The sequence below is a fragment of the Pinus tabuliformis genome, chromosome 8 (genome assembly GCF_031772625.1).
Source record: "Pinus tabuliformis cultivar Carrire ecotype Pingquan chromosome 8, CPIR1, whole genome shotgun sequence".
NCBI classification, from domain to species: Eukaryota; Viridiplantae; Streptophyta; class Pinopsida; order Pinales; family Pinaceae; genus Pinus; species Pinus tabuliformis.
This window is the reverse complement of record NC_142294.1, coordinates 1,208,265,544-1,208,292,865: the sequence shown is the minus strand read 5'-3', so window position 1 is coordinate 1,208,292,865 and position 27,322 is coordinate 1,208,265,544.

The window sequence follows — 27,322 nt, the reverse complement described above, 5'->3', positions numbered from 1 at the left end:
TGCGATGTTGATCTGCATGTTGTTTCATTCTATGCTGTGCCAACACGAGGTTATCCTTTAAGAGTTGGAGGACTTGTTGCTGATGTTCGATGTGATGTTCCACTGCTTGAACCTTAGAATTTTCTCTTAAATATGATGTGATGGATGGTGGCTGATATAAATGGGGTCATTTTTGTTGTTGTATGGAAGGAAGTGTTATACAACCATTCAGCCAGAGGCAACCATTTGAACCATTGTGTCTGTTTATCAGATACAAAGCAACGAAGATATCCTTCCAAACATTTGTTTACTCTCTCAGTTTGCCCATCAGATTGAGGATGATAAGATGAGCTATGAGCTAATTGAGTAAGACAAGAAAATAATTCTGTCCAAAAATTTCCAGTGAAAATGGGATCTCTGTCACTTACAATAATCTTTGGGTTTCCATGTAGCTTTTGAATTGTTTCCATAAATGCAGTAGAAACAGTACCAGCTTTAAATGGATGTGATAATGCACAAAAGTGTGCATACTTGGTAAGTCTATCAACTACCACCATGATGACACTCTTTCCCTTAGACTTGGGTAAACCTGTGATAAAATCTATTGAAACCTCCTCCCAACGTTGGCTTGGAATGGATAAAGGTTGTAATAGACCCGGTGTCTTAATTGTTTCAACTTTATTTTGTTGGCAAGCCAAACATTCCGCCACAAATTTTTGAATATCCGATTTAAGGCCATCCCAAAAAAATTCCTTCTTAACCCTTTCGTAAGTTTTTAAAATCCCGAGTGCCCTCCTAAGGGAGAAGTGTGCAATTCCATAAGAATATTTTGTTTTAGTTGGGAATTCTTACAGAGGTATAAGCGATCTTTGTACCATAAAGAATCATTTTGCCAGTTAAATGTATCAACTGGAATCTTGTTGTAACTTTCGAATAAGTGCCCACACTTCTTTGTCATTCTTCCATTCCTCCCTTGTTTCGTTTATCCAATCTAGTTGGATAATAGAAATGGCGCACAACAATGCTTCCACATCCTCATCCTTTCTTGAGAGTGCATCTGCCACCACATTTTGCTTCCCTTTTTTGTAGATGATTTCAAAGTCATAACCCAACATCTTTGTGACCCACTTTTGTTGCTCTTCAGAGGATAATCTTTGTTCTAAAAAGTATTTAAGGCTATCATGATCCATTTTTACCTTGAAGTGTCTTCCCATTAGGTAGGGTCGCCATTTCTTAAGTGCATGGAGTATTTCCAACATTTCCTTCTCACAAATAGCTTTGTGTAAAAACTTTCCCTTGATTGGATGACTTTCAAAAGCAATGGGTCTTTCATCTTGCATTAAAACAACACCAATTCCATTTCCTGAAGCATCACATTCCACAATAAAGGTTTTTGTGAAGTCCGGTGTAGCTAAGACCGGTGCTTGGCACATTGCCTCTTTAAGATGTTCGAAGGCCTTTGTTGCTTATGGAGTCCATGAAAATGCATCTTTCTTCAATAATGTTGTTAGAGGTGTTGCTATTCTCCCATAATTCTTAACAAACTTGCGATAATACCCTGTCAACCCAAGAAATCCTCGCAGATGCTTTATGGATGTGGGGATTTTCCATTCCTTAATGGATTTAATTTTGCTAGGGTATACCTTAACTCCTTCATGAGATACAATATGACCCAGATATTCCACCTCTTGTACTCCAAAGAAACATTTGGATCTTTTTGCATATAATTGTTTCTCCTCCAATAGTTGTAGCACCCTGTCAACATGTTCAACATGATCCTTCCAAGACTTGCTGTAGATTAGTATATCATCGAAAAATACTAACACAAATTTTCTAAGGAATGGTTTGAAAATGGAATTCATCAAATCCTGAAATGTTGAAGGTGCATTGGTAAGGCCAAAAGGCATGACCAAAAATTCATAATGACCCTCATGAGTTCTAAATGCTGTTTTCGGAATGTCTTCAGTCTTCATTCTGATTTGATGATAACCTGAACGAAGATCCAACTTGGTGAAGTAAATTGATCCATGCAATTCATCCAGTAATTCATCAATGATGGGAATGGGAAACTTATCTTTAATAGTGACCTTGTTGAGCTCCCTATAATCCGGACACATGCGCCATGATCCATCCTTCTTGTGCACGAATACTACTGGAACAGAGAAAGAACTTTGACTCCGTTGAATTATACCAGCCTCTAACATTTTTGCAACCATATGTTCAATTTCAGTCTTTTGGGCATAGGGATATCTATACGGCCTGATGTTTGGAGGAACACTTCCTGGAATCAGATGAATAGCATGATCATGATCACGAATAGGTGGGAAACCTTTGGAAGTCTCAAATACCTTGGAATGATTGTCCAAGACTTTTTGGAGATCTGGAGAAATAGATGATTGCAATGTGGAAACATCTAGCGAACATAATTGTGAAATTACACCCCTTTGTTCCTTTTTTAGAAGCTTTGTCATACCGTTAGAGCTGATTATCTTTCTCGGTTTCCCTGCAATACCCCTTAATTCAACTTCCTTCCCTTCCACAAAAAATTTCATGAAAAGTTCTTGAAAATTAAAAGCTATTGTACCCAAGGATTGTAGCCATTGGACTTCTAGTACAACATCAGCAACTTCCATTGGAATGGAAAGCATTGGGCTAGTCAATACATATTCTCCCATCGGTAGCTTGATATTATGGCACTTTCTAGAGCAATTTATTGTTCCTCCATTTGCAACCATCACTTGACACTTTGGTGCTGGATATAAGAAGCAATTCAATTCTTTTGCTACCTTACAATGAATAAAATTGTGGGTACTTCTTGAATCAATCAACACTATTACCTTTTTCTTCTTGATTTGTCCTTCTATATTTATGGTTTGAGGAGTGGTAATTCCCGCCAATGCATTACAAGATATGGTCGGATTCATTTCTTCTTTATCTAAGCTTTTTTCCTGGAGTATATCCTCTTCTTTTGACCTTTCTTGCTCCTTTTCTTCTTCCTCTTCACAATCTATGTAGAATAATTTCTTCTCAGCACACTTATGACCTTTAGTGTATTTGCTATCACAACTATAACAAAGCCCTTTTGCTCTTTTTTCTTCCAATTTTTGTGGTGTCAACCTTATAGGTTATGGAAGACTAGGGGCAAAAACACTTCCATCTTTATAGTTGTGAGTGGTATGCTTCCTGGTTGCCATAATTTTGCTTTCCATTTTTCTTGCTAACCTGAATGCCTTCTCTAATTAATCAGGTTCCCAAAGGCGAACATCATGTTGGATATTATCCTTTAAAGTCCCTATGAACACATCAATCCTATGCTCCTCTGGAATATTTTTTACCCTTATGTTCAATTTTTGGAACTCCTCAATGTGCTCCATTATTCAACCCTTTTGTTTGAGACCTATCAATTGGCTAAAAAAAGTGTTGCTATTTGTATCCTCATAATGTGCTGTCAATTCTTCTGTAAAAATTGCCCAAGTGATAATTTGTTTACGGGAACAAAGCCATTGATACCATACAAACTGATTTGGTTCCAAATATAAAGTTGCAATACGTACCTTTTGTGTGTTTTTCACATTATTGAGATCGAAAAATTGCTCCATCTGTAATATCCATGTTACTGGATCCTTGCCATCAAACTTCCTCATACCGATTTTTGGAATATGGTGGGTCTTCAATCCCACATTAGAGTCTAAGAAATCATGATTAACATTTCTTTTGCTCGCATCATGAGTTTCCTTTACTACCTTTTCACCATTAGTAAGTATTTCTTGTAGAAAATTTGTCAAATCTGTCTTCAAATCTGCCATGTTTGTCTTCAAATCTGTCTTCAAATTTGCCATGTCTCTCTTCAAATATGTCTTCAAATCTATCTTCAAATCATCCATCTTAGCTTCCACGCCCTTTATCTTAGATTCCAAACAATTTATCTTAGCTTCTGTTAGCTTTTGTGAGAGTGACATTTGTTGCACTTGTTCTTGTAATTTTGATATATCATGTAGCATTTCTTCCTCTTCTTCATGAGTCATGCTAGAGCTTTCAGGTTGCTTACTAGGTGTTTGCATTTTCTTTCCTCGGGGCATCCGTTACCGATAATAATTCTCTACTATGCCCTTTGAATTCCTTCATAATAAATTTTCAAACCAAGCTTAAGCAAAAATTTAAAAAAATCTACACACCTCTTTTCACTTTGTAGGAGCTCGATATTGCCTCTGATGTATCTCTGTACTTTCTGATCATCTAGTTCTGAAATTGTGACCTGCAGTAGCCCTCTGTGTCCTCTTTCCAATGCTACTAGTTTGACCCAAATTGGATTCTCCAAGGAAGAGTTATGCGAAATCTCCCACAGTGACTTGATTATAGACTAGTTCAGTAGAGTGAACTTGTACGCCGTGCCACGAGTCACTGTTTCGACCTTTGGCTCTAAAAAATATCTACAATAAACTATAGTCCTTCCTATTTCTGTAACTTCTTACGAAATTTCAATCCGATGCTCAGAGAGAAAGTTATGATGATTTTCCCGAGGTCACCTATTTGGAATGTAATTCAGGAGTCTGCAAAAAGACAAACTTCCTCAGATCATATCTCCACAAATATAGCGCGAAAAGCTCTGAAATTCGGACCCGAGGTTCAACGCAATGTCTTCTAAAATGGGTTTTCTTTTTTAGCTTCTGAAACGTTGCAAAAAAAAGTTGTAGCAAAAATTCCACGATGACCTATTTGGAGCAGCGAAACCCTAGAATCCAAAGCTCTGGTACCAAATGTTATGAAACTAGCTCAAGAAAGATAGAAAAGATAGATCAACGCCTTTACATTACATAAATGAACAATTCTTGGCTCATTCAAATGACAAAACCTCCTTTCTATATATAGGAGTCTGAGGAGTCACAATATAACCCAGCCAACCTAACAATAATAATATAAAGCCACAAAAATAACAATAGAGGGATTCTATGGGGCACAGTAATAACAATATGGGGATAATAGGGGCACAACAATATTAATAAGGGATACAACTACAATATTAATGGGGTAATCACTAGTATTATAGGGACCCAACACCATCTCTTGATACGGTTCTGATGAAGTGTGAAATTTTCTTTCACTTTCATCCTTTCTTCCTGTAGCTTGTGTAATGTGTCCATCCTACGCTAAACTAATAGACATGACTTGCCTTGGGATTCTTGTGATAATTAGAGAGAAGGAAAGTATATATTTGGTGGAGAGATGGTTTCTTTTCCGTAAACTAGGAAGTAGGGGGAGGTATTCAGAGAGGGTTTGGGTGTGACTCGGTCAGCGCAAAGAGCATTCACCAGAGTAGAATGCCAACTTTGTTGTTCAGAGTAAATGGTTTTTTTTATGATGAAAATAAGATTCTTATTTGTAATCTCGGCAAGACCATTTCCCCGTGAGTAGTATTTAGCTGAATGCTTTAATACAATACCATTTTTCAATGCAAAGTCATAAAGCTTTAACGAAGAAAAATACATTGCATTGTAAAAAACAAGTGATACAAGAATGCCAAACCTCAAGGTGATGTTCTGTCTTAGGAAGCTAATGACTTCCTAGTCATTCACTTGTTTTAGTGGAACTGCTTCTATCCACTATGTGAAGTAATTAGTAGAAGTTAAGATGTAGCGGTTCTGCTTTGACGAATGTGGGAAAATCTCCCCAATGATTTCCAAGCCACAATGTTGGAATGATTTGTCCACTACAACAGGTTGCATTGGGGCTGTTGACCTTTGTTGTCTGCTGGCACATCTCTGACAGATCGGACACTTGTAGGCATAAGCGTGTGCACATTTGAACAATGTGGGCCAGTAAAAACCATCTCTCATGACTTCGTATGATGTGTTGTTACCCGCGAAGTGACCCCAATTGGTCCGTCATGTAGATCACGTAAGACTCTCTCTAAATCTTGCGCTTCCAAGCACTTGAGCAAAATGCCATTGTGGTGGTTTCTGTAAAGCACTCCGTGCACCAATTGGTAAGATAAGGCTTTGAGTCAGAGTTCCCTCTTCTGCTGCATATAGGAGTGAGAGGGCATGGTGCTGTACCCAAGGTACTGGCGCATGTCTACGTACCAAGAGTTTCTGTGTGAAGTGGGGGGGGGGGGGTGGGCTCTCTCAACATTCTACATTTAAATTTCTTTCTCCCAGCCGGTGAGCTCTACTTCTTCCTCTTGCACATGTACTCCTTCAACTGCTAATATGAAAAGACCGTGACCCTTTATGGTGTGAACTGGATTGATATCAAGATCATACTATTGCAGTCCAGTCATCCAGTTCATCTGCCTCTCACCCAACTCTTGTTGAGAAAGTAGTGATCTGATTGTTGGGTGTGGCACAAAGACAATGCAGTGTTTTTTCAAGAGGTGGGATATGAAATGTTTAACCGCCTTATATACAACATATGCTTGTTTGTCCATGATGGGATTGTTCAGTTTAGGTCCTTGTAAGCTCACACTCATGAAAGAGATGGGTCGTTCATTGTTGAGCTCGTCCTTCTGAGTGAGCACTGCAACGAGTGAAGTGTTGGAAGAAAATGTGTAGAGCAAGAAATCTTTATTAAAATTTGGGCTGTACAATGCAGGTTCTTCTGCTATCTCTTTATTAATACAAACGAACACGTCCTTTTCCTTATTCCCCCAGATGTAAATTGCATCCTTCTTGATCATCTCTTGTATGGGTTTGACAATCTGTGCATAATCAGAGATGAAATTTCTGAGGAAGTTGATCTTTCCCAGGAAGGACTGCATAGCTTTCTTGTTCACGGGATGAGGAATCTGCGTGATGGTTTGGACTCAGTCCAAATCTACCTTGATCCCACTCTTGGAAATGATGTTCCCAAGGAGGTTCCCCTCAGACACTGCAAAGACGATCTTCTTGGGATTCAAGGATATCCTGTACTTGCAACATCGCTCAAATATCTTCTTGAGATGGCATAGGTGGTCTGACCATTTTGTGGAAAAAATTGTTACATCATCAAGGTAGACCACCACGCTCTATTTGATGAGCCCATGGAAGGCGATATCCATTACGCACTGAAAAGTTGCGCCTGCATTTACTAGCACAAATGACATTCTTCGATAAGCGAACGTACCCCACTTGGTATGGAAAGTTGTTTTTAGTCTGTCAGGTTTTGCCACCAAAACCTAGTTGTATCTTGAAAATCTGTCTAGCAGAGAAAATATTTCTTCTCCAGATACTGTCTGCAATATGTGCTCCATAGACGACACTGGGTAATTATCTTTGTCCGAGGCACAGTTGAGGTTACGAAAATCTACGCACATGAAAATATCCTTGGAATTCTTTCTCCCAAGAACTAAGTTTGAAACCCATGTAGAATAATGAATTTTGTAAATGATCCGAGCATCCAAAAACTTAGTCAACTCTTTCTGAATGAGGGGCTCAAGTGATGGATGTACTTTCTTGAGATTCTGCTGAAACGGTTTGGCCCCTTCCTTGATTGGGATGATGTGTTGGATTATTCATGTGTCATATGTTTTCAAGTCATCGAACGTCCACGCTAATACATCATGGTACTATCTAAACAGGCGGACAAAGGCTTGCCACTCTTCCGGTGTGCAACACTTACCGAGATTCACGAACTTCAGAACTTTGCCTGTTCCTAGATTAATCTATTTGTGCATCAGTGTGGAATTGTGGGTTTTAGAATTCCTGGGTCCCTGGAAGCGTTTCTGTAGGTTATATAGCTTCTTCATTGAAACCACACCCTTGGGGATGAGGTTGCCTTGCATCAACTGTGTGTTTTAGAGACTGCTCATGATCATCTTCATCTATCGCTCCATCTTTGTAGATGTCAGCGCTGGCCATGAAATGCAGTATCTGATGATCATCATCAAAAACACATAAATTAGTGATGTTATCAGGGATAGATGGCTTATATAAAATTTCAACAGAAATTTTATCCATATGTGGTGTCATCCTAGCGGTTGCATTTTCAAGGGCATCTGCAGCTACATTACACATTCTTGGTACATAAATGGTATTGAAAGCCTGGAAGTTAGAGATAAGTCGTCATACTTCTTTTTGGTAACTCTTAATATGGGGTGACACACAATTTATAGTGTTATGTACTTGACGTACCGCGATCTCTGAGTCACCTGCCAGTTTCAACACAGTAATGTTGAGGCTGATGGATTTTTGTAAGCCCAAAATGAGTGCTTCATATTCGACAATGTTTTTTGTGCACTCGAACTCCAAGCGATTCGAGACTATGTGTTTCCTTTTCCTTGGGTCTATCAAAACACACCCGACTCTAGAGCCATCCTGTGTCTTGGATCTGTCGAAATAAAAGGTCCACATGTCATCTGTACAAGGACCGCTTGCCGCGTTAGTACTGTTAACACCACTGTTACAATGTACTGTACAAGTTTCAATTACATTAGTTGGGCAAGGAAGGAGACCCAATTGTGTGTCTAGTGGGGTTGGGGCTAGCTGTGCGAGATAACACCCCAACTGCATTTCCAGAAAGCAACTGATGAACATAATTTCTGCGAAAGACAACGGTTCATTTTCACCATTCAAGGGAGTAACGTTATGTTAAATATATCTTTTTGACAACACCCGGATCTAGTTGTTTCTGTCCTTGTACGGAAGCCATAAATGTGACCAGTCTATAACATAGTATCCTTGCAGCTTGTTGGACCAGTCTCTGCTAAGAAATATGCCGTATGTTTCCGGGATGTCCACAATCACAATGTTAATGCATTGGTGAATTCGTCCATCAGACAATAACCGGATGATCACATCCCAGAGTTCACCAATGGTTGGCACACATGTTCTGTCAAGTTGGATGATATGCATAGTAGTACTACTCCATTGAGAGTTGATACGCTTCGCAAAAGAGAGTGGCATGACATTGACTGACACAGAAAAATCAACCAAACATTTGTGGACATTGAAGTTGAATATTTCAAATGATAATGAAAACCGTGGGTAAAGCGAGTTTTCTTCCTACATTGGAGCACATTGAGAACAAATGCAATTGTGTTGAGAGACTTTCTTGGTCCCTTGCTAGAAGAGGCAACATTGTATGTGGAGGTTTTCCCTAGTGCGCACAAAATAATATCTCGTTGACCAGTGAGCTTGGTTAACTCAAAAAGGGAGATGTTCGCATGAGTCTTTTTAATGTCTTCAAAAATATTTTAATCCAAAGTGGGGAGACTCACTGATATGTCCGTGGGTAGACTTGTGTTAGTGTTGTCTGGTGGGTTGCTTTTGTCTTTGCTGCTCATAGACGTACTTTTAGCTGTAGCTGTCTTCCCAGACTTGCCTTGCATTTTCTGTGTTGATATGACCAGTGGATCCACTATTTTGAGCAGATGTTGTCTTACTTTTTCTCTCGATATCTCAAAAATAGTGGGGCGCCTTGAATCCTAAAACCGTATTGACTGTTCTGCTTTGGGGCCGGACGGTCGCTCAGAGGCTCCTTCTTGGTGGATGTCTTCTGGGCAGCGTTAGCACATTGATACATGTTTATTACATGCCCAACACTTGGAGCTTCATAAAAAGCAGTAGCTTCCTCCTAGTCTTCATTCTCCGACTCAACCTACTCATCAGCCATAAATTGGTCAGTCAACTATGTAGCTAGGGCACTTATCCCTTGGTCCATCCTTTGTAAGTCCTCTCCGAATGTTGTTCGCCATGGAACTTGCAATAATGGTCTGTCACAATTGCATCCATGTTGAACACAAGGTTAGAGCTCTGGGCAGATTTGGACGGGTGACTATTGCTACTGCCTGAAGTTGAGTTCTTCTTCTGTGCGAATATGGGAGGCCTACTATTCATAGCTGTCTCGCTTGTCTGCTTCTTGAGTTCAGAAACTTTAGTGGTCAAGGAATTGACGAGACAAGTAAGGTTTTCGATTTCACTTGCTTCCTTTTATTTACTCCCAGTAGCCTAAGACCTCCTACCTTGTCTTTGGAATCCTTAATTGGTTCAACATCTACAATGACTCCAATAGTGCACAGGTCTTTCTCCACATCAATTGCCTCTTGGAAATTTTCCAAAAGTTTCGGTTTTGCAACTCGCTTGACGAACTGCGCAATGCTGGTCAATAGTGCAGATGTGTAGTAGTTAAATGTGATGGAGTCATGAGGTTTGGTGTCTGTATTGAACTTGTTCAAGATACGGTTAAACCTTTGGTTAAAATCTTTCACTTTTTCTTTCTGCTCCATCTTGAGACTACCCAACTCTTTTAGCAACATGGCAGGGGTTTTGTCTTCAACAAACTTCTCAAGGAAAATTATCTTGAACACCCCCCAGTTCTGAATGGAGTTGACAGGAAGGCTGTGGTACCATACAACGGCTCTGCCATCCAAGGTACATGGAAATAGTCTACATGCAACATTATCATAACGTACCTCGAGTGTCTGTAGATGTAGGTAGAACATGTCTAGATGATCTTCCACCTTCACTGCTCTGTCAGGGTCATACTTTGTTAACAACTTCTCTATGTGTCTTGGCATCTTGTGCAAGACACCCAGGAGTGCCAATGGGCCTTGTGTCATCCATTCCATATTTTGGTCAGCCATGTTGTCCTCTTCTTCTGAATCTGACGGTTCAACCTATGAATCTGTTGGTTCGTCTCCGCCTCCTCCGCTGCCTCTGTTAGAACTTGAGCCCAAGAGTAATATGTTATCTTCTTCTTCGTCTAAGAAAAGTGGAGGTTCCTCTTCATTTTCAACTTCTTCTAGCTCTTCAAGAGTGGCAACGATTACTTCTTCAATAGATGAACCTACCACTCCTGTGGGTGTAGTCTTTTGCTTCCTCTGTGAAGAGGGAAGAGTGTGTACTCCTAGAATCAGTCCAACAACTTTAGAAAACTGATGGGTGATGGGACAGACAACACAGATTTGATGATACAAAATTTCTTGTTCGAGTCTGGGAGGTGAGAAGTAACCAACTTCAGAGTTGCGCATGGGAGAAAGGTAGTTCATGTTACTACCTTGACCAAATGATAGATAAGTGGGGTTGGTAGTACATTCAACCATAAACTATTGCGACCCTCCACATAGCACCAAAAAGTTAACGGTGCTGGACCTGCCAACATTAAGGAGATCTCCTCGGTATGAAGTCCCAACTAGAGCTCACAATTTTTGGTGTAGGAGTCCCATCCAGTAAGATGACCCGATTGCCATTATCTTAGAGATTTTCTTTATCTCTTGTTGTTCAACACATGAGAGTGTTATGCTTGTATCTTCAAAAATATAGGTGAGTATACCTGGTGAGTGTGTAATGTAACTTTTTGTCTGGGTTCTCTTACTGTAAGGGGAAAGAGTAAAAGTGAGCCTCTAGATGAGAGGTAGTAGTACCAGCCAGGGAGAGACACACGCGAAAAAAATGAGGGTTCGTCAAGCATCCAATGGAGTAGTACACAACAGATGTGGCAGTTGTTAAAACCAAAGTGCAAGGGAAAACACGTACACCATCCAACGGAGTAGTCCACATGGGGGTGATGGTCATTATAACCAAGAAAAGCAAGAATGGTCTGTCTAATGTCCTGCAGAGTAGTCCACGCGGACGAGACAACAATGATAAACAATACAACACATCTTCAACAATGTAAGTACTAAAATAACCAAAGTAGTTCAACTATCTTACTACAGGTTAAGATAAAATGCATTACAAATGTTTAAAGAATAGTCTTACAAATGAATATAAAACATGCGTGAAAACATGTTGACTTGAAACAAGATTTTGACTTAAAGAAAAATTTCCAAGGCACATCTGTACACCCTACATCACTAGTCCCAGTAGTGGGACATTGGAGGCACTCCTCACTCCTCAAAGAACAAAATATAGACTCTCAAGGCTATGTGGGAGGAGCCAAGGTGAAAAGTCCTTTGCTCATACAATGAAGGGGTTTATATAGCCAAGGGTGATGCTTGACCCTTGTGACTCTTGGACTTCCCTCATGACTGTTCAACTTCCTATGAATTTTCAATTGACGTGACTCTTCAAATTCATATGTGCATCCATTGGACTTTCAATTTACATTAAATTTGATTAAAACAAGTATGGCCCATAGTAGTGATGTGGCCGAGACAACTCATGACACAACTTGACATGACACTGCTGACATGTACTGGCTAACTATGGTGTCCATGTCAAGCTGCTATGTTGCTGAGTGATGGATGTGCTCTCGATGTGTTGTATCTTCACCTCCACATGACAAAGTGTTGTGGGGTCTTCGATGATCTTGGTCTTTTCTTGATGGTTCAGTGCATGTATCCCTTTCGCTTGCTGTTCAATGTGCTTTGTATGTCCATTTAGCTATGAGCAAGTGTCCTAGCATGCGCTCCTTTTACGTCTCATTCGTCGTCTTGCCATGTTCCATCAATATACCTGTTCCTGCAATTCACTCATGACAAGATGACATCAAATCTAAAAATATCATAGTCTAGCATGATGCATGGTTTTTAGTTTCGCGTCTAGGTGACCAAGAGTGAGGACAAGACATTGAAACTACGCAGAGCACAACTCAGGCTAGGATGAGGGGCTCCAGAGTACTGTTGAGAAAAACTGCGCAGAGGTCACTGGGAGGAAAAATTTCTCAATTAGGGACAATAATGACAACTACAAGGTGGAACCCAGGTGGGTAGAACTGCGCAGTTCCTGGGAGGAAGATAAGGAAGGGTGTCGAGGAACTGTTGGATAGTTTTGTGCAATTTTCAGGATGAGGACTAAGAGGGCCACTCAAGGTCCAACTGGGAATTTGCACAGTTTATTGGAGGGAGATAGAGCGAGGCAACAAAGGGCAGTGGCAAGAAATTCTACACAGTTTTCCAAAGTAAGGCATGATCGGGCTGCGGGGAGCTGTTGGTCACAATTGCACAGTTTTGAGGGACAGTGCGGGGTAGGCAGCAGGGGCCTTCCCATCATGAATGTGCAGTTTTCGGATACAGTGGAAAGCTGGGCAACAGAAGGTGTACCAGTCAGGACTACGTGATTTTCAGTAGCAGAGCAGAGTAAGCCAATAAGAGGGCCTGCCAGACAGGCCTGCACAGTTTCTGGGAATAGTGCAGAGCAAGGTAGCAAAGGCCCGACTCAGCATGACTGTGTAGTTTCTATAGGTAGTGCACGAAAGGCAACTGGGCATGTATGCACAGTTTTGGAGAGCAGTGCAGCCTCAGGTCACAGTGCAGGGCAAATTTTCGGTAGACCAAAGGGAGGCTTGATAAATGATCTTGTACGAAGCGCAAATTTGATCAGGCTTGGGGACAACTTTTGTGCAGTTCTGGGAAACGGACAACCTGCTCACTTCTTGGATTTCGTAGTGAAACTGTTTCGGAGGATAGCCTCAAGCACTGCACAGTTTTGGGTAGCAAAGTAGGGTTACTAAGAGCTGAGACTGCACATTACAGCTTAGTCGGGGTCCGGTTGAAGGGGTTTGTCCGGTCGACAGATTTTCAGTAAAAATTGCTAAGTGCAAGAGTAAGTGAACTTCTATAGACATGACATTGTGATCAGACACTTAGCATGGCTCGACGATAGGACATCACAAACCAACAAGAAAAAAATGTGCTCAGTGAGACTATCTTAAGATTAAGAGCGACAAGTGTGACACTTGAGATAGATCTTTGAACGACCATGATGAAACTTGCGCGACAATTCTTACAACTTTGTGTGTGAGAACGACCGATGTTCAAAAAGCGAAGACAAATCATGCACACAAGACAAACCTTCAAAATCTCGAGAGCAAGATCACAATCATGACAAAGCAATCAAAATGCCAAAAGCCGACCGCTATTCGAACAAGCAAAAGGGTGTAAAGACCCTACAAGAGCTCATGGAATGAGATCGAGTCTTTGCAACGATTAGTGGAAAAACCATGGAAGGCTCCAAAATTTGGATGCAGACCAAAATTTTGGAGGGTGTTGCAGCCGCTACACCATGTTCAAATGGGAGTCGAGCTGCCTATTTATAGTGGTCTTCCCATGTATATAAGCTGAAATGACAGAGATCTAGGCCAACATGTCCTTTGGTGAGGTTCCATTACTCCATTTTGAAGCTGACTTGTGTCACGTGCTTTAACTTGGCCTTGGAGGGCCTTTTTACCATTTTAATAACTCATACAAATATGTAACACGCCCAAGAAGGGTCTTCCATACATGACATTGACTCAATAGACTTTTATGACTTGATGACAAACCTAAAGGTTCACAATGGGAACCTTAACTAAAATAAATTCCTTGATCATGAAACCCATGATTCAAGTATTATAAAAATAATTTTATTTTCTTCTTTACATCAATTACATAAAATCACAATTACACATGTCATTAGGAAGACCAAACCCAGTTACTTTTTTCGACATGAAAGGCTATATAAAGGAGTAGTTGGACCACATTTGGGACTCACTCACTTAGAAGTTCAATATCAAGGAAAAAGTTTGATCTGTGGTTGGGAAGTGAGAAGATAAGAAGTGAAAAGGTTTATAAGAATAAGAAGACTTGTTTTTAGGCTATCTCTCTCTCACATGTGCAAAATCCTAGGGTTTTTGTAGCTATAGAGGAGGCCAAAATTATAGGTCTGGGTTATAGTAGGACAAAGTACAATATCTTGTTGCTAGAAGGACGAATACTATATCTTGACCTCGTTGACCTTGGGAGGGGCTATCTTACTCAAGGAATATCAAAAGAAGAAAGTTGCAATAGTGTTTCTATAGCAGTGACAGGGCTAGAGTTGCAGGTCGAAGTAGCAATATTGAAGTTGGCAGGACAAAGTTTCAGTTTGAAGCTGGTTGGTGCTAGGTCAAGGAATGACTTATTGAAAGGGATGACTTGGTACTTGGAGGAGGAATTTGCCTAGGGTTTGGGTATTTTTTGTCTCGTTTGAAGCAGATTATATAAGAAGAGAAGAGTTTTCTAAGTTTTCCCCTTGGAGGGGTTTTTCCCTGGCCGAGAGCCTAATTTCTGTGTCCTCTGTTGTTACTGTTTCTGTTGATATTTGTTTGATTAAAATATCTAAATAAAGAACCCAAGAAAACTAACTAAGTTCAAAAACAAATGTTAAGGTTAAAGGAAAATTGGAATTAATAGCTGCCACATTGCATTTACCAACAAGTGTTCGCCTCATATATCATGGCATGTTCATGTTCATGTTGTGTGTTGTATCCTTTTTAAGTGATAAATATTGATCCATGGTTATAATGATAATTCCAAATTCCAATGTAATAAAACACCCTTTTCTCTATTTTTATTTTTGACATATTTAAACCAATTCCATTTGATGCCATATATAAACAAAATGTCATAACGTATGATGAAAATATGAAACCAATATTCATGTCATAGGATGTAAATGAAGATGCATATTATGCAAGTGTTCATCCTTGTTTCTCCTTTTGATTCCATGTTATAAATGCACATATGATACCAAAAATCCATCATGAGCAAAGACACCTAAGTGAGATGTAAATAACATCACATAACACAACCTAAATTTAACCAATTTTCTTCTCTAAGTGAACCCACCTATTTACGTTAATTATTACATTTGCACAATAATGGAAATAATTTGCAATACTTTGCAAGTTTTTAAAAAATTATAAGGGTGTAGGTATAAATAATACCAACAACAATTAACACAAATATTTTATTTAGGAAACCCTTGTGAGAGAAAACCAAGTTGGGAAGTGAGGTTGCTCAACTTTCTTTTGTCTAGTATGGATATAATGCAAGTAGAAATGAAAAGGCTCTCTCTATGAAGTTACCTGAGACCTATGGCTTGTTAGGCTACTAGATAATATAAAACCCCTTTGTAACTCTCTCTAACTACCACTCCTAGTTTCTTCTCTATTATGGAACAAGATACAAATGCATAGAATGGAACCCATTTTCCTCCTCGTGGCTTAGCTAAAACATAACCCAATAGCAATCTAGGAGTCAGGTTTGAATTCTTCAACTCTCAACTAGAGTTATAAATTTAACCCTTTCAAAATATTTTCTATAGTCCACACATGCCTAGTACCTTTTGCATGAGCATCAGGGGTTGATGTGGCATTCTTTCAAATCATGGTGGTCAATCACAACAGTTCAACTTACGAGAGGCATAACTTTGGAATCTAAACTGTGATTGATGTGATTATTGGAATGTTGGAAAGGATTCCAAGTGTATAATAATGTCACGAGTTTCAATTCTTATGAGAGAGAATTTTCAAACAAAAAAATGTCACTTAATGTCTTAAAATGGCCCTGAAAGGTTTCAAACCCCAATTCTCAAAATTGGTACCTGTGGGTAAAAATGACCTTGCAAGATTATTCTTCCAATTTCCCCCCTCTGAAAGCATAGATTTGGATGAGAATTGATATAATTATCCAATCTAAATCATACGTCCTAATTTTGCGAGGATTTTGGTCCCTAAAAGATTTTACTGAATGAGGTAAGGGAACTTTTCCTCTATCTTCTCCTTCGAGTACCATTTTTCTTTACCTAGATGTTGTCCTTTAAAGCCAATCTATCAATGGTCATGTTACTCATGTTTCGTATTCTTGGAAATATTTTGCAAAGCTCTATTCTTTTTCAACTATTCGTTAAAATCTAGAGCTATGTCGTCTATGGAAGGTAGGACATGTTCCTCTTCCGAATCCAGAATGGAAGGCTCATAGAGTTTGATATTTTCCACATTCACTATTGAGTAAATTCACACATATGGGTTAGACTAAATCTATATGCATTGTCTTCCACATTTTTTAGTATCTTGAAAGTACCATATCACAAAGCTTTGATCTTCTTGCTAGGACCCTATAGTATTTCCTTGTTCAAATGTAACCATACTCTGTCTCCCACTCTAAATGGCTTCTCTATTTTGTGTTGATCATGCCTAGACTTGTATTTTTTCTAAGAATTTTTGAGCATCTCCCATACTTGCAAATGGAGATGACTAATCTTCTCAACAAATTTTTATGCTCTTAATGCATTCCTTGGATATCCTCCCTCATTACTCCTTAATGTCCATATATAACGTCCAAGGGTGAAGGTGGAAAATATCCAAAAAAAGTTTCAAATGGGGACTCACTAGTAGAAATGTGGACTACTCTGTTATAAGACTGTTATATATAGACCATAGTTTCATCCTATTCATATGCATCTGATTGTAACCCCTTAAACACTGCACCAAAGTCCTATTGACTACTTTTGTTTTCCCATCTGTTTGTGGATGGAATTTTGACGACATATTTAACTTTGTCTCCCATTTTCTCCCACAATGTAGTCCAAAATTCACTAAGAAATCTGGTTTTCTTGTAAGAAACTATGCTTCTTGATATCCCATAATGTGCCTAGATCTTCCAAGAAAAAGTCTACTACTTCTTATCCTTTGATAGTATTTTGACAAGGCATGCAAATGCACATCTTGCTAAACTAGTAAACTACCACAAATAGGTAGTCATGTCCCTTCCTGGTAGTTGGAAAACCTCCCACAAATTCCACGGACATGCTTTCCCAAGGATGAGTGGGTATAGGTAAGGGATGGTATAGGCATTGTTTCCTATTAATATGCTTGCTTGTATAACAAAGTATACATCCTATCATGAGCCTTTCTATATATTAATGCATCATGGGCCAATGAAAATACCTCTATAAGTTGGAAATTGTCTTCCCAACACCAAAATACCCCACAATATTGTAGGTGTGAGCCTCTATGATTAGCTATAGTTGGTCACCTTTAGGAACACAAGGCCTGTCCAACCCATAGAGTAACACATTTTGGAGATGATAGTCAACAACGAATTCACCATCATCTACATGAATATGGCCATAAAGCTACTAAAACACCTCCTTCAAGTCCAAATCTTCCATATATGCCTCTCTGTATGCATCATGGGTAAAAAGCCCCATCTGCATCAAAGTTCCCAAAGCTGTAATTTCTGATGTGGGTGACCTTGAAGGCATGTCAGCGAACTTGCTATTTATACCATTCTTATACTTGATGACTAAATGAAACTATTGTAAGAACCCCATTCACTTGTAGCATCTGCTCTGTTGTAGTTTATTCTAGGCTTGTAGGTATTATAGTAGCTAATGATCTATGTGGATGATGATCTCCTTTCCCATCAAATAGTTTTCTACTTTTTGATACCTTACTAGCATACAGAGATCCTTGTTGTAGGTAGGTTAGTTGAGGGTTTCCCCGTGAAACACTTCAAACTGGTAGCACACATTCCTTCATTCCTACATCAAGAAAACTCCCATGGCATCCCCACTCACATCCATCTACATTTTGAAGGGTTCTTACAAGTTTGGTAATGTGAGAACTGGTTCTTAACTAAATGGTTTTCAACTTTTCAAAGGCATTTTGTTGACTCCTACCCCAATGTAAACTCTTGCCATTCATTATTGTGGCATGGGGTGGTGCATCTACTACTGAAAATGAAACTATGAATTTCCTTGGGTATTTTGTTTCTCCAACAAAACTCCTAACTTTGGAGACATTTGTAGGCAATAACCACTTCATGATGGCCTCCATATTTTCAAGATCTATATTAATCTCCCCTCCACCAATTAGATAGCCCAAGTACGCCAAAGACTTGTATGCAAGCTCATTTTTCTTGATATTTTCCAATAACTGGTGCTTCTTTAGAGTCTCTAGCACTTGCATCAAGTGTGAGATGTACTCCTCTTAGGTAGCACTGTAAACCCGTATATCACACAAAAAATAATAACAAATTAATCTAAATAAGGGCGTATTACATTATTTATTAGTCTCATGATTGTATTTGGTTCATAACATAGACCAAATGGCATGAATAACCATTCATATGAACCATGTTTGGATTTTAAAGGTGGTTTTCCAGGTGTCTTATTATTTGACTCAAACATGGTGATACATTAATTTTAATTCCAACTTGGTTAAATATTTCACTTATTGCAAATGATCTAACAGATCATCAACCTTGGGTAGGGGGTACCTGTTCTAGAGAGTGTAGAAATTTTGAATAATTTAACACATATTCACAGAGATTATCCTGATCATACAATTATAAGCGGAACATGTATAATGCATAATCTCCTCTACGTTGATCATCAATTTACAGAAGCAGAAACATTCACAGGCACACATAGAAGCATCAATCAAACTCATAAACACAGTATGTATCCTGGGGAAAGCATCTCGCTAAAAACCCCAACTATCTGTATATTATATTGATTGAGTCATGTAACATTACACAACATAATACTTCTCACAAGTATCTCCACCTCTATTACACACAATACAGCTCAGATTTGATCTCCAAATCTCCCCCGCTGCTTGCCTGCCTCCACTGCTCAATACCTGCTCAAGAACTGATGAGAATGGCTTCCCAAACTCGTTTTTCACCTGCAAAATAGTCACTCACTCTTTGTGGACGTGAGCAAAGGCTAAAATGTGGGCCAAATACATGAGCAAACTCATTGGCATACTCAATCCCTTGATTGTGCAAGATCTGATGCACAACTATAGTCACAACTGATAGCAATCTGATTCTCTACCACTTGTCCCTGTTGAACTGAACATGCACTAACATGCAACTGAGTTAACTGATGTATTCTTTAGTTGTATTATGAGTTAATAATTAGTTTAACAACTCATCATTAGTCTATCTGCAGTTAGACTAACTACAACTAGTTTAACTAAGTCAAACTGAACACAACTCCATCAACTGTACCTCCAGTCCACTAAACTCAACTCACTTGAGTTCTAACTGAAGTCCTGCATGCAACAACTCAAATGACTCATAAGAAAAGCGTATTTCCTTCTGACAACTGCATGTGCCACCTCTGTAGCTCAAACTGAAGTGCTCCAAGAGAATAAGATCAAGTTTATAGTCCAAATATTATTGTGAGATAATAATATTTGACTTTTCTATTTTTGACAGCCAGTCTAAAAATAGACTTTGATCACTCACACTGTGATCATTCACATTTTGATCAAAAATAGAAGTCCATCTATTTTTCCCAACTTGACCAATCATCCATAAACATCAACCTGCAATCCATAGACATGATCCATATGTCTAAAAATAGACATAGTCTAAAAATAGACTTGCGCCAAAAATAGCCTGCGGGCCCACTTAGTGAAGGCGACTCTTTTCACTAAGCTCCATCATCTTGTTGTATTCTCAACAAGCATTTCTTGTTGCACACTTTTCAACACTCCCTCTCAACAAGAAAGGCTTCCTCTCAAACCCGATCCTGTAACTCTGGAATGTTCTCCATGCAACACATCTGGCTGGTCCACTTGCTCTGTCATCAAAGTCTCTGACTGCTATTGCCTCTGTCGACTGAAACTCTGCATCTCTGTGCTCTTCAGTATCTGACTACTCTAGCCTCTGTCACTTTGATCTCTGACTGCATCCGTGCTGCTGCTGGTTCTATCTCCCAGCATTGCATCCGCACTGCACCTCCCAACTGACCTCCATGTTGGGATAGAAACACCCTCTGATGCTGAAGCTCTACCTGCTGCTGACAAGTGCTCCCTCTCTGACATCTGCACTACTGCAACATCTCCATGCATCTCGCACCATTGCACACCTCTCTGTGCCACCTAGCACTGTGCAAAACACTTGTGCCTCTCGCATTGCTACAGCCTGCTAGCTATGCGCTGTCCTGGGATTCCCTGCACTGTCGCTCTCTCTGCCGCTCCATCCGCATCTGTCTCTACCCAATCAGTCAGTTCCTGCTACTACACATCGGGGCTCCCGTAGCAAGGTCTCATCCAAGAGGTTGGGTACCTCAAGGATCCTGCCCCTCCTCCTTGGAACGATCAATCCACATCACCCCACCTCCTACCTGGAGGTATGGCTGCATGCGATCCCTCAGCCCACTTGGCTTGAAGTTTCCCCCTACTGGAGGTCTCTGGATGAGTAGATGTCTCTACTCGATCTCCTTTCAGCTTCCCCTGTTGTGGCTCCTCCACAACCTCCTGAAGCTGCTGCACCAATCGTGGCTCCTCCACAATCGTCTGAGACTTCTTCTGGCTCTGCATGTTGAGAGGTAATATACGCTCCCTCTCAACCACCAAGTCTCCATCAGTTTCCTTGCTGCTCAAGGCTTTGCATGCATCTTGAACCTCAAGAGCATACAGGTTCCTGACACATGAACCAATCTCATGACAACGAAAGCATCTCACCTTCGACTTGTCAACCTTCTTCCCATCATTGGAAGAACAAGATTTGGAAAGAGAAACCTTCTCCTTCCCCTTCTTTGCCTTACTCGCTAAGGCACAGTTCTCCTCATCCTGCATGGATGAAGAACTGTCTCTGGTGCTCCGTCTAATCTCCTCCTGCATCAAATCCGACCATGGTCGTTCCCAATTTGGCAGTTTCTCCCTTCCATTCACCGAGTCCTGGTAGCTATGCCAACTCTTAGGAAGGTCAAGGAGTGCTAGACTCACCATCCTCATCCGACAGTCACCCCCACACTTCCCAGTTCATCCCGGCATTGGGTGAACTTCGTGAGATACTGGGGCATACTATCTCCATTCTCACACTGAATGTTTCTGAGTTTTGCTCTTGCTTTGGAATTAAATTCGAATTCCACCGGCTCAAAACTCAACCGCTTCTGATCTAGAATTCGTGAGAACACAATATTTCTTGTACAGAGATTGACTGTATGGGCATTCACCGGATATCTCACCTTCCAAAAGAAGGATGACTCCAGAGGCTACCTGGCCCGATTACAGACTCTGCCTGAAGAAATAAAATGTAAACACTTCCTGAATAGTAGATCTGATGATCAATCCTCACTTGATATCCTGTAAAAATCTCTTCTACAAATCAAGCAGCTTCGATACCATGTAGAAACTTTTTCTACAAATCATTTAGCTCCGATACCATGTAGAAATTTTGAATAATATGACACATATTCACAGAGATTATCCTGATCATACAATTATAAGCGGAACATGTATAATACATAATCTCCTCTACGTTGATCATCAATTTACAGAAGCATAAACATTCACAGGCACACATAGAAGCATCAATCAAACTCATAAACACAGTATGTATCCCGGGGAAAGCATCTCGCTAAAAACCCCACACTATCTATATATTATATTGATTGAATCATGTAACAATACAAAGCATAATACTTCTCACAAGTATCTCCCCCTGTTACACACAATACAGCTCAGATTTGATCTCCAAATCCCCCCCCTGCTTGCCTGCCTCTACTGCTCAATACCTGCTCAAGAACTGATGAGAATGGCTTCCCAAACTCGTTTTTCACCTGCAAAATAGTCACTCACTCTTTGTGGACGTGAGCAAAGGCTAAAATGTGGGCCAAATACGTGAGCAAACTCATTGGCATACTCAATCCCTTGATTGTGCAAGATCTGATGCACAACTATAGTCACAACTGATAGCAATCTGATTCTCTACCACTTGTCCCTGTTGAACTGAACATGCACTAACATGCAACTGAGTTAACTGATGTATTCTTTAGTTGTATTATGAGTTAATAATTAGTTTAACAACTCATCATTAGTCTATCTGCAGTTAGACTAACTACAACTAGTTTAACTAAGTCAAACTGAACACAACTCCATCAACTGTACCTCCAGTCCACTAAACTCAACTCACTTGAGTTCTAACTGAAGTCCTGCATGCAACAACTCAACTGACTCATAAGAAAAGCGTATTTCCTTCTGACAGCTGCATGTGCCACCTCTGTAGCTCAAACTGAAGTGCTCCAAGAGAATAAGATCAAGTTTATAGTCCAAATATTATTGTGAGATAATAATATTTGACTTTTCTATTTTTGACAGCCAGTCTAAAAATAGACTTTGATCACTCACACTGTGATCATTCACATTTTGATCAAAAATAGAAGTCCATCTATTTTTCCCAACTTGACCAATCATCCATAAACATCAACCTGCAATCCATAGACATGATCCATATGTCTAAAAATAGACATAGTCTAAAAATAGACATAGTCTAAAAATAGACTTGCGCCAAAAATAGCCTGCGGGCCCACTTAGTGAAGGCGACTCTTTTCACTAAGCTTCATCATCTTGTTGTATTCTCAACAAGCATTTCTTGTTGCACACTTTTCAACAGAGAGTAATCTTGTTTTAACACTATAATCAATGCACATTACCAAGTCCCAACCTATTTTGGCACAATTATGTTGGGTGCCACACAAGGTGATGTACTTGTTCAAATTATACCCTACTCCAACATTGGTGTAATTTCTTTTTAACTTTTCCAAAGATCGATATGAGGAAGTTTGATGGCAAGGATCCCGTAACATGGATACTACAGATAGAGCAATATTTCGATCTCCATAAGGTACGCATTGAAACTTTATATTTGGAACCCAATCAGTTTCTATGGTATCGATGGATTTTCTCTCGTAAACAAATTGTCACTTGGGAAATTTTTACAAAATAAATGATAGCACATTATGAGGATACAAAAAGAAACACTTTTTTTAGCCCATTGATAAATCTCAAACAAAAGGGTTCAATGGTGGAGCACATTGAGGACTTCCAAAAGTTGAATATAAGGATAAATGATATTCCAAAGGAGCATAGGATTGATGTCTTCATAGGGACTTTAAAGGATAACATCCAACATGAGGTTTGCCTTTGGGAACCATATTCATTGGAGAAAGCATTTAGGTTGGAAAGAAAAATTGAAAGCAAAATTATGGCAACAAGGAATCCTACCACTCACAACTACAAAGATGGGAGCGTTGTTGCCCCTTGCCTTCCACAACCTACAAGGTTTACACCACAAAAAATTGAAGAAAAAAGAGAAAAATGGATTTTCTACAGTTGTGATAGAAAATACACTAAATGTCATAAGTGCGTTGAGAAGAAATTATTTTACATAGATTGTGAAGAGGAGGAAGAAAAGAAAAGGAACAAGAAACATCAAAAGAATAGGATATACATCAGGAACCAACCCTAGAGAAAGAATCAATTAATCCAACCATATATTGTAATGCATTGGCATGAATTACCACTCCTCAAACTCTCAATATAGAAGGACATATCAAGAAGAAAAAGGTAATACTGCTGGTTGATTCAAGTAGTACCCATAATTTTGTTCATTGTAAGATAACCAAGGAATTGAATTTCTTCCTATACCCAACACTAGAGTGTCAAGTGATGGTTGCAAGTGGAGGAACTATAAATTTATCTAGAAAGTGGCATAATATCAAGCTAACCCTGGGGGAATATATACTGAATAGTCCAATGCTCTCCATTCCAATGGGCGGTGATGATGTTGTACTAGGAGTCTGTTAGGGTACAACTCTAACCCCCTTATTTATGTAATGGGGTTGACTCATAGTTATAGTTAGTTAAAGAGTCAATAAAGCCCATATTAATAATTGTAAGTGGTTGACCCGCATTTAAAGAAGGGACCACAATTAGTTGCAAATGGGCCATGGTATTAGATAGATGGTATTAATAAGAACCGTGGTATTGACCCATGGTATTGCATGTATGAAACCTATATAAAGGATAGAGACTCCCCTTGAGGAGCATCGTGTCTTATTTTGTAATTGAGCCTAACTCTATTGGAGGTTGCCCCTTCAAAGAGGCAAGTGAACATTGCTTTCCTTTTTGAATAATAAAATATATGTTGTTATTTCTTATTATTTTGTGTTCTGGGTATATTTCTTCGTATACTTGGTATTCTGGTATCTTCTCGCAGGTCAAGAGCATAACAAGTGGTATCAGAGCATTTTCCAGGGCCAGTGGGATCTCCATTTTTAGCATATTTTTTTTGGCTAGAGACGTGTTCCAACGTCTTTAAACCAAGGGATCTATCATTGAGCGCATAAACCTGCGGATTTGGGAGGCATGCATGTAGGTTTTAACCCTGTATAGAAATTACCTGCATACGAATTCTAAAACACAGAAAATAAACAATGCGAGAGCATAACACATAAAACACATATACACAGATATTTTCCCCTGGATCCCAAAACCGGGACTATCAGCTTGATTTTTCATTATATTCCTTTCAATGTTACAATACATATTTATACATGCCGAAGCATCCAATACCATGGACCGAAAACCATCGCGTCCAAAACCATGGACCGAAAACCATAGGTAGGTTCGCCCAACCTAATATAGGGTCCAATTTTTTTTTTCCCGCGGCAGCCCCGTAGAGGGGGGCTACCCGCCCCCCTCAAACCCCCTAGACAGGGGGGGGCTGCCGCCCCCCCTGTGACACCCCCGCTGCGCAATTGGCGCAACAAAAGGGGGGCTCCGCCCCCCCTCTAACCCCCCAGTTCACTACGTGGAAAGAATATAACAGAACCCAACAATCCCCCACTTGTTGTTTTCTTTCCACACGGGGCCATAGGAGAGCTTAGTCATTTTTCCAGCCCTGAAATGCCCATTGTTTCTCTATACCAAGAGAACTTCTCAGAGCTCACAAATTTTGTCAATTCATCTACAGTATTCTTCAAAGTGTCCACCTTTACCAGCAACACCTTTTTGTCTTCTATCATATCCCTCACAAAGTGATACTGAATATCAATGTGCTTTGTCTTTGAATGATAAGCAGGGTTCTTTGCCAAGAAAATTTCACTTTGGCTATCACAGTCTATTCTTATAGCTCCCTGTACTAACCCCATACTTGAACACAATCTCTGCAACCAAAATGCTTCCTTGCTTGCATGAGTGGCTGCCATGTATTCTGCCTCTGTAGTTGATAGTGCCACTGCAAATTGTTTCTTACTCATCCAACTGACTACACCTCCAAATAGGTTAAACACATACCCACTTGTAGATTTTCTCTGATCCAGATCTCTAGCCCAGTCTGCATCAACAAAGCCACGAATATCCAACACTATGTCCAATCCTGGTCTTCCTTGGTAGCACAAACCATAATCACTAGTGCCACGCAAATACCTGAAAACCCGCTTCACTGCTGTCTAGTGCTCCTTCCCTGGTTTTGACATAAACCTACTCAATACTCCCACTGCATGTGCAATGTCTGGTCTAATATAGACCAGTGCATACATCAGGCTACCGACTGCACTCGCATATGGAACACGGGACATGTCCTCTTCCTCTTCTTGTGTCTTGGGACACTGTTCAGCAGATAACCTCACACCTACAGGAATAGGAACCTTCACCGGTTTGCTATCCTGCATATTAAACCTCTACAATATTGTCTCGACATACTTCCTCTGGTTTAACCAGAGCTTCCTCTTTGCCCGATCTCTTTTAATTTCCATGCCCAAAATATAGTTAGCAGCACCAAGATCTTTCATGTTGAATTTGGAGGACAATTGGGTCTTCAAATCCTGGATAATTTCTTTGTCATTTCCAACCAGCAACATATCATCCACATACAAGACCAGATAAACAACACGGTCACCAATTAATTTAAAATACACACAGTGATCTACTTTGCTTCTGGTGAAGCCAAGTCCCCGTATAAATGTATCAAATTTCTGATACCACATCCTTGGTGACTGTTTTAACCCATACAGAGACTTCTTTAACTTGCATACCAGTTTTTTCTTACCCTTCACCGCAAAGCCTTCAGGTTGCTTCATGTAGATTTCCTCTTCCAAATCCCCGTGAAGAAATGCTCTCTTCACATCCATCTGTTCTACCTCAAAATCAAAAGCAGCAGCAACAGATAAAAGTAACCTAATAGAAGTTACCTTGGCAATAGGAGAAAAAATATCACCAAAATCAATTCCCGGCACCTGGGAATAACCTTTTGCTACCAACCGAGCTTTGTATTTCTCCACCTTCCCTTCTGCATTTGTCTTCTTTTTGAACACCCATTTTCTGCCAATGGGTTTCCTTCCAGCCGGAAACTCCACCAGATCCCAAGCCTCATTTTTGTGCAAAGATGCCATTTCATCAACCATGGCCTCTTTCCAGAGTTTTCCATCCTCTGAATCTACTACGTCCTTCACAGATCTGGGATCATCATCAGTAATAGACAAAGAAAAATTTGAACAGAAAGCAGAAGGACTATACCTTTCTGGCTGCCTTCTTTCTCGAACTGATCTTCTCACAGCCGGAGTTTGTGGCTCTTCATCTTCTGATTCCTCCTCTGCTGCAGAGTCTAATTCTTCCTCCTTTAGCTCAAACTCTATCTTCTTAGGTTCCTTTGGTTGGACTTCATGTTTAATAACATCTTTTACCTCTCTGAACACCACATCTCGGCTGTACACAACCTTCCGTGTGACTGGGTTCCAAAGCTTATAACCCTTTAAACCATCCTTATACCCAATAAAGATGCACTTTTCAGATTTACTATCCAACTTGGTTCGTTTCTCCTTTGGAACATGTACATATGCATCACATCCAAATACCCTCAGATGTGAAAGAGAGGGTTTCTTACCAG